General features: G+C 47.4%; 1 long non-coding RNA gene across 1 annotated transcript; it reads left to right on the top strand.

The window, feature by feature from the left end:
* Positions 1-286: 286 nt before the first annotated feature.
* LOC140118533 (uncharacterized) lies at positions 287-8656 on the top strand. The gene is made up of 2 exons (XR_011853210.1): positions 287-4416; positions 4737-8656. It is a non-coding gene; the product is annotated as an uncharacterized lncRNA (long non-coding RNA).
* Positions 8657-9151: the final 495 nt, after the last annotated feature.

The following is a 9151-nucleotide window of genomic DNA, read 5'->3' as shown; positions in this document are numbered from 1 at the left end:
TTGACCACAGCAAGGATCTGCAGCGGTTGCCTCACTGGTTGTGATGTAACTGCTGCGCCTCTGTATACATACAGATTGCAGGTGATTGGGGGAGGGGGGGCACAGTGCTGCACCGGAGAACCAGAGGGGGAAAGTACAACTGCTTTCTTGTTTTGACAACCCCCACTCCCTCAGCTCGGGTAACCCCTTGGTCAGTAGCTTAGGGTTAGAAGGACTAGGCGTAGTTGGCTTAGGGTTAAGGTACACCTAGATTCCTGACGATTCATTCACACGCTGCACTTTGTTAAGGAGGTCGCACTGGTTTCGGACGCCATCTTGACTACTGTCCGCCATCTTAGATACAGCGGCCACCTTGGGGGGGGGGGGTATGCTTCCCTCTTAGAAGCTATAGGGTTAAATGTTTTAATTCAGCTATTTTTCTCATTTAAACTGTTGTTTGACTTTTCACAATATCCTTGGCATTTCTTACCGTCCTTCGGGCCTCTGTATTCTTGTTATTTATTTTGGTTATGAAGAAGCTTCTAGGAGCCATTGTGTAGATAAGCATGGCTGTAAACAAGGCCTAGTCATATTTCTCAGAATGTGCTGGTACAAAAGCATAATGGCCAATAGGATCTAGGTATCTTATCAACATCCCAAATGCTGATCTTCATGTGTTAAAATATAGCTGTATCTGTTTGAAATAAACAGTTTGATGTGAGTGCATTGGAAGACCGACTGTGTTTTTCATTTTACTCTGTCAGCTCGCTGCCGGCAGCTATCTCATCCTCCCTCTAAGGGTTAATTAGGACTCACCTTACAAAAGTCAAGAGGGCTGTTGGGGCCCTGCATAAAAATCCCTAACAATATTTGGCGTGTCCCTGGTTGGGCTTAGAAGTAAACAACAACAACACCGAGGCAGCCTCCGTGAAGTGTCCCCGCCGGCTTGGTGAACAGAACTGACCAGAGAGCTCTCAGGGTAAGATATTAATTTTTTCTTGTCTACCTTGATATGTCACTTCTGGTTCACTGGTTGGACGGACCGGGTAAGACTGTCTCTGTGTTATGTATTTGCCACTGTTGTTCACTGTAACCTAAGCTCAGAGTTTTTGGCAAAGAACCACTTTGTAAGGTGATGGACAGAGACTGAACAGAGACTGGACAGTGACGGATGGTCAGACAGTCTGTGGTGTTATCTGAAGCAGTGAGACGGGAAGGAGTAACCCTTAGATGTCTGCAATGCTAGAGTGGGAGAGTGGGAGATATTCTGTTGTGATTATCATAGTGTCTAGTACTGTTTGACTGGTGCCAATAGGGTTACCCATAGAGGTATAGAGCTCAATTTGTGCACGTGCAGCGGAGACCCGCTCTGATCAAGTGTGTGTTTAGCTTTCTTTTTTTTGGGAGTCTGAACAGCCTCGTGGGACTGTAAGAACTAGTAGTGACTTAGTAAAGAGTCGGTAAGAGAGTGGACTTGGTGTAGTCGGTGAAAGAGTAGTGACAGGTCAGAGTTGACTTGGTGTAGAGTCCTCTGTGGATGTCTGGTATCTAGTTTCTTTGGGGTCAGTAAATCGAGGTGTTGGCATTCGCTGTGTCTGTGGGGACAAGTTTGGTTGTGTTGCAGTAGTAGGCATTTATGATCAGTTGTGAATTGGAATTGAGCCAAGTGCATTGCAGACAAAAAGATGTAGGTAGACAGAAGATTGGCATGATGTAAGTAGACAGAAGGTTGTTGAGATAAGTAGAACTGATGGAAAAGTGCAAGTTGACATGATCGGACATAAGGGCTGGTAGTTTTGGGTTTGAAGTAAAAAGTATTGAAGGTTTGAAGGTTTTGGGATGTGTCAGATGATCTGATGAATGTACAAGTGGGAAAACTTGATCAGATTTGCAAAACAGACACTTATAGCCTCTGACTTTGACGGACGGACCAGGACAGAGTGACAGGAATCCTTCAGAGTGCCCATTGAAGAAAGAGACAGGCGATAAGGGACATTTCAAAGTTTTTGATGTGGAAAGAATTTGAGAAAAAAGAGATTTTATTATATTTTCCTTGGAGAGAAAAATGGCCCCTGTAACCCAGACTCCACCCCTGTATCTGGTGGTTAGAGAAGATGACACGCCCTGCCATCCTTCAGTGGCGGCCATCTTAAGTCAGTTTATTTTTCAGTGGCGGCCATGTTGTGGGGCTTTGTAGGATAACAGCTGACCATGCTTGGGGCGTCTGCTAGGGGTCTTGGAGTGTGGGAGGTTGTTTGAGTATTATTAAAATTTATTGATCCCGACAATTAGAGAAAAATTGCTATGAAAAAGTGTTACAATGTCTCCGGTACCTGCTTTTTGGCATTGAAGGGGTTAACAAAAGGGTGGGGGCTGTTGGAGCTGCGTTTTGTTTTGTAAAGGACTGACATGTAAGTCTAAGGCCTTGCCTGAATGCTGTGTCTGTCTTATGTGACCTTGATGTTCACGGAAAACTGAATTTCTCCATATTGAGTTGCTTGGAATCTGTGTTCTGTTATCTCGTGGTTTACAGGCTAGTGAGAACATTTACATTTGGGAGGGGTAGATCGCTGCGTTTGGACTTCTCCCTGACAATCTAGGAAGGACTTGAGGGAATTTGTTTGGTTGTGGAGCAGGAGTACGGTGTGATGTGGTGTCCTCCTGTGTACCCCATGAACAGACTAAGCAAGAACAAGCCCCCCAACTGTATTACAGAGCCTATAACTGACTTTTGTTCCTTTTTGATTAAAAACCATCTTAAGTGTACCTGGATTTTATTGAGACGTTGGAGTCTGGCCAGAACTTTATAGGTAGCGCAGAACACTGGGCTGGAGATGTGGTGGAGGGACTCTGACATTGACGTTCAGAGGGAATAGAGGATGTTTCACAGACCACGCCAAAGTGAGATTGACAACATCTCCGGAAGTCTCAACCGACCAACCCAAGTGGGCGTTGCGGGGAGGAGACATTACTGTAGTGAGTGGCGGAGACGGCCCCCACAGGGCAAGACAAGGGGGGTGGTTATGGACAAGGATGTCAGCGAGAACAGGCGAGTTATCGCCTTGCATTGTAGAACTCTCCCCTGCTAGTCCGATGATGATTTTAGCCCATTTCCGGTCAAGAAAAGACTCAGAAAGAACAGCCGGATACATGTAGCATGGTCCATGACCTCCAAGCTGCCAATGAGTGCACTGAAGCCCAGTGGTCCCTAGCCCAAACTGGCAGCAGTCCCTGAGAGTGACATATTATTCACTGTTATTGATTTGGCAAATGTTTTCCTCTCTGTGCCCCTACATGAAGATTGCCAGTACCTATTTGCCTTTACCAGTTCAGTATTCCAGTATACCTGATGTAGACTCCCACAAGGGGGGTAAAACTCACCCAGCCAATACCCCACGGCCCTACAGGGACTAGACTGGCAGACTAGCCCCTTACTGGATGTTCTCCTTTCAGTATGCGGAGGACCTACTGTTTTTGTTTGCCAGGATGCATTTATTGACCTTATGTGTTTTCTGTTCCAGAAGGGTTGCAAAGTTCCCAGAGACAAACTCCAGTACTGCCAGGAGAAGGTGGTCTTCCTAGGCCACTGCTTCTCAGCCACAGGCAGATACCTGACAGAGGAAAGAAAGCTGGCAGTCCAGAATGTGCCCCTGCCCTGAGGCCCTAAGCCTCTTTACATGATTCTAGGACTGGCCAGCTCCTGCAGCCTGGGATAAGGTCTGCTGCCCCAGCCCAATGCTGCCCCTTTCTGACTGAATTGCCTCTTCCCCATTTGCCCTTAGTCAGGAGGCAATTGATGCATTCCATAGCCCTAAGCTGGCAAATCCTGTCTGCCCCGGCCCTAGGCACATGCCACTGAACCAGACCTTTTATTTTATTTTGCACGGAGTATCTAGGCCACAGGTGTCCTAGCCCAGGAACGTGGTGGCCTCCCCAGTGGCCCACTATTAGGCCCGGTTAGACTCAGTCGTGAGGGGAGCCCCTCATGTGTCAGTAGCTGCAGCCAGCAATCTGCTCAGCAAGGCCAGTGAGTTGATCCCAGATCACTCAGTTACAGTGCAAACCCCACATACCTTGCACAGTGTCCTCACCCAAGTACAGCCCAAGCATCTGAGCAAAGGCCAGAAAGCTCAGACTCCAGTGTGCACTCCTGATGCCCCAGGATACACTGATAAGGTGCACAGCTCTGAATCCTTCATTCTATCGCCAGTCTTCCAGGATTCAGAGAGGGGGGGGGGAGGAGGGTGATTAACGCAGATGTTGAGTTTTTTTCTCATAGATGGCTCCAGGTCTGCAGGAGAAGACAGACGGTTCTACACTGGATATACAGTGGTCAGTGGCGCACATGAGGTAGTACAAGAAGAACCACTCTCTCCACACAGGTCAGCGCAGGAGGTGAAGTGATGGCACTCAGGGAAGCGCTACAGCTGGTGGAAGGTAAAAGGGCAAACATCTATACTCAAGGTATAGTTCTGGGGTCTAAACACGACTATGAACCCTTATGGAAGGCTAGAGATTTCCTCACCTCTGCAGGGACCCCCTTTAAGCATGGCACGCTGGTTAAAGAGCTCATGGATGCTCTCTTACTTCCACAAGAGGTGGGGATAATAAAAGTAAAAGCACACACAATTTGGTAACTCCACAAGCCAAGGGCAAGTATGTGGCTGACGGGATGGCGAAGGCAGCTGCACAGATGGAGCCTGGAGACTGTCCTGAAGTCTCAGCGGTGAGTTCTGAGCTAAAAGTTTGATCCACAGGTGTTCCAGTCCCTGGTGGCCCGAGTGTCATCAGAAGTGAAGGAAGAGTGGAGGAAAGCTGGAGCCCAGATGCCGATGAGACCTGGATGCTGGGAGAGAGGGTACGCCTGCCCAGAGCCCTGCACCCGACAGTAAGTCAAGTAGCCCACGGACACACACACATATTCCAAATGGCCATGCTAGTGCTCATAAACCACCAGTGGTTTGCCCCGGCATTACTACCCCTGTCACTAGAGTAGTGAAAGCCTGTATAATCTGTGCCCGCCACAACCCGGGTAAGGTGGAAAAGACCCCACAGAAGGTGACACCCAAGCCGCTGTATCCCTTCCAGAGACTGCAGATGGATTTTATCCAGCTACCAAAAAGTGGTACGTAGGAGTATGTGCTTGTGTGCATTGATCTCTTTCCAGGGTGGCCAGAAGCTTCTCCCATGACCAAGGCTACTGCCAGAGCTGCAGCCAAGAAGTTGGTGAGTGAGATTTTTCTGCAGGTTTGGACTTCCAGAGACCATAGAGTCCGGTCGCAGAACCCACTTCACTGGACAGGTAAAGACCTGAAACCTTGTCCCTCCTGGGTGTAGAACAGGCCCTGAACACCCCTCAGCATCCCCAAGTTAGTGGTGGGATTGAAAGAATAAACAGCACTCTTAAGTTAGAGATCCGGGAGGCCATGGAAGTAAAAGGGAAACCATGGAGCGAGTGCTTTCCTGCTGCCCACCATTCAGTTAGGACCACACCCTTAACAGAAAGATGGGATTGCCCCCCTTTGAAGTACTTTTTGGCTGTGCATCCAGACAAGGCCCCTACTTCCCATAGACCCTAGAGATGATTGCAGTAAACCAGGTGGAACATGCCACAGTTGAGCCAGGCCTTGGAAAAGCTCCACAAAAGTGTTTCTGATTCCTTTTTCAGATCCAGACAGAGACCTCAGGACGCATAACCTGAAGCCTGGAGACTACGTGGTGGTGAAGACACACCAGAGAGAGAGTCTGGAGCCTCGCTACGATGGTCCTTTCCAAGTCCTGCTGACCAGTGCCACATCTGTGAAGATAGAGGGAAGTCAGCACGCTTCCATGCTTACTTATTCTTCTTGCTAGCCGGTCTCTTCTGACTGACTGTAAGCTCAGGGACACCCCAACCATGACTATCACTATATCTATAGGGGTGACCAGGATGCCCCCAGGGTAGGAGACTTTACCTACGGTTGGTGCAACAAGACAATGACCTTCTTTAACATTGACAGCACAGGTAACCCTGTATTAGCAGTGTCTGATGTGTACAGGATTTGTGGGGATAGGAGAGTCAGGTCAGGCCTAGAGGCCGGGAAGGTGAGTGTACGGTGATAAAACTTGTGCATTCCTTCCTCGTGATCCCCAGGGATAAGGTTGATCAGACACATAAGAAAGGGTAGAGAATCCCAAAGGATTCTGGAGGTCTGAGAGAGAAGCCCCTAGATGACAACGTTTATATAGATACAGTGGGAGCACCAAGGGGGGTCCCAGATGAGTACAAGGCCCACAATCAGATATGGGCAGGTCTTCCCCAGATCATTATTCCCCATGACATATCATTATTCCCCAGAGAGCTATGAGCAAAGATGTTGGTTGGGTAACTGTTTTTATTGTAATCAACAGAGATTTGTGAATTATATCCGAGATACTTCCCAGAACCGCATGGCTTTGGACATGACCCTTGCTGAGAAGGGAGGAGTCTGTAAGATGGTGGGAGTGGCTTGTCGCATATACATCCCAGATGACATCGTCCCCTATGGATCCATTACCCATGCTCGTGAAAAGATTGAAGGACTGTCCAGGGAACTCAAGAGAAACTCTGGGGTGGACACTTTACCCTTCACTTTGTGGTTGGGGGATTGGAAGGGTTTCCTTTAAGTGGGGGTGACATTGGGGATTGTGATTTTGCTCTTGTCACTTATTACGTGTTGTGTGGTCCCCCTCATCAAGTCCACCATGTCCCAGATGGCCGTCCGGGCAGTAAGAACCACCAGAGGAGAAGTGCTCGGAATGGAGAATGATTCCCATTTGGAGAACCAGCCTGATAATAAACCTGTGAACTATGGGAACTCAGTGATGTGATTTGAGTGTGCAGACCTTTAGCCCTTTTAGTGACTGGCCTCTGGGGGATCTGGTGAAGAGTTAACAAGTCCAGCAGGTACGGGCTTAGCCTACCTGTATGTACCTGGAGCTTGAGGAGGTCGCTTTAAGAGGTTGTAGGTCTGCAGTCTCAAACAAGGGGGGAATTGTTAAGGAGGTCGCACTGGTTTCGGACGCCATCTTGACTACTGTCCGCCATCTTAGATACAGCGGCCACCTTGGGGGGGGGGTATGCTTCCCTCTTAGAAGCTATAGGGTTAAATGTTTTAATTCAGCTATTTTTCTCATTTAAACTGTTGTTTGACTTTTCACAATATCCTTGGCATTTCTTACCGTCCTTCGGGCCTCTGTATTCTTGTTATTTATTTTGGTTATGAAGAAGCTTCTAGGAGCCATTGTGTAGATAAGCATGGCTGTAAACAAGGCCTAGTCATATTTCTCAGAATGTGCTGGTACAAAAGCATAATGGCCAATAGGATCTAGGTATCTTATCAACATCCCAAATGCTGATCTTCATGTGTTAAAATATAGCTGTATCTGTTTGAAATAAACAGTTTGATGTGAGTGCATTGGAAGACCGACTGTGTTTTTCATTTTACTCTGTCAGCTCGCTGCCGGCAGCTATCTCATCCTCCCTCTAAGGGTTAATTAGGACTCACCTTACAAAAGTCAAGAGGGCTGTTGGGGCCCTGCATAAAAATCCCTAACAACTTGAATTATGTTTAGGAACACAAGTCATGCGCTTTGGGGAAAGAGTCTCCTGATCGTATGTACACAATGCACATTCCTAAACACGTTTCACTGTAAATACACATGTGATCTGGAGAAACTCTCTGCACTGTGCTTGAATTGTCTTTGTAAATGTAATTCAAGTGCAGAGTGTGAACACAGCCAGAAACTGCATTCTGATGATGAGTTAGCAATCCAAATGCACTGGGCAAAACACATCAAACGCATGTGTTATATAACATGTGTTTTGTCTTTTAACATTAAAGAGGTTTCGGATAGGACCCAACTTGCTGATCAGTAGGGTCTCAGTGATGGGACCCCTACGGATCATGAGAAGAGTGGTCCGTTGTTCCCCCCAATTGAGCATGTGCGGGCTGTGCCGTTAATCTCTATGTGGCTGACGGACATAGCCGATTGTCATACTTGCTACATGTGACAACCCTTTCAATAGTGATGAATAACAATGTCACATACATGCTACTACTAAGAAAATGAATTTACACGTGATAAAGCATTTTGCCCAATGCATTTCAAAACACAGGCAAAGGCATCGTGTGAACGCCGCCTTAAGCAGTGTTTGATTCTAATGCTTACAGTGGATCATTGGAGAAACTGATTCTGAGCCCTTTGATGATCTTTTCTAGTAACATGCTAGGGGTTATGGGCATTAGCTTGACGGCTCCAATAGGGGCATAAGTACTGATAGTGCCTAGGGGAGCATCAACGCTAAATACGGCCCTGGGCGGCACCCTTACACCACAGAAGCTTTGCTGGTGGCAGGTAAATGGTTAACACCCACATTTGGTGCCAGGACCAGACTATGGCTGACACCGGCCCCAGACCAGACTATGGCCTGCGCACCAGATTCCCCCAACTGGGTGGTGGCCAGCGCACCAGACTCCCCCGGACCGGCGGTGGCCGGCGCACCAGACTCAACAGACCAGACTGTGCCTAAAGAGTATAACTGCCTGTACAAACATCATATACGCTTGCAGACCTCTGACTGTACATATTTGGTGTCTCCTTAATCACACTTAACTGTAAATTGTGTTTCAATACAATTAAAACAAGTGGAAAAACAGTGTTTGTATTCCGTTCCCGTAGGAAATAATGGGGGGACCAGACTCGGGCTAGGGTCTATTAGTCGCAGGGCTAGGGTCTATTCCTGTCGTTCACCTAAAAGAGCTGGCTCATTCGTGACCCATAACTACTCTGTGCAGATCTGTGGATGCAAAGAATAGTGAGGTAGAAGGGCTGCCCTGTTCTGTATTTTTCTCCCTCCTTCCCAGTCTGTGATTCATGATTTTTAATGGGGGTTTCCATATATAATATACAATGTAATAACTCTTCCTAAAATGGTTCAGATGTAAAAATTTTGTAATCTTTGTGGAAGTTTTAATATAAACAGAAAAGACAATCGTCTGTGTTGAGGCCTTATTTCCTGCATCAAACTTGAATTATCTCATAAGTGATGGTGTAAATCAACGCTCACACAATGGTGGATCTTCATATAGGTATGGGCGGGCGCCTGGGGCCTTGTGATGGACAGGTCTTATTCCTTTCTGTCTGACGTGTG

Source organism: Engystomops pustulosus, chromosome 2, assembly GCF_040894005.1.
Source record: "Engystomops pustulosus chromosome 2, aEngPut4.maternal, whole genome shotgun sequence".
NCBI classification, from domain to species: Eukaryota; Metazoa; Chordata; class Amphibia; order Anura; family Leptodactylidae; genus Engystomops; species Engystomops pustulosus.
The sequence above is the reverse complement of the archived record's forward strand: the minus strand, read 5'-3'. Positions and strand labels throughout refer to the sequence as shown.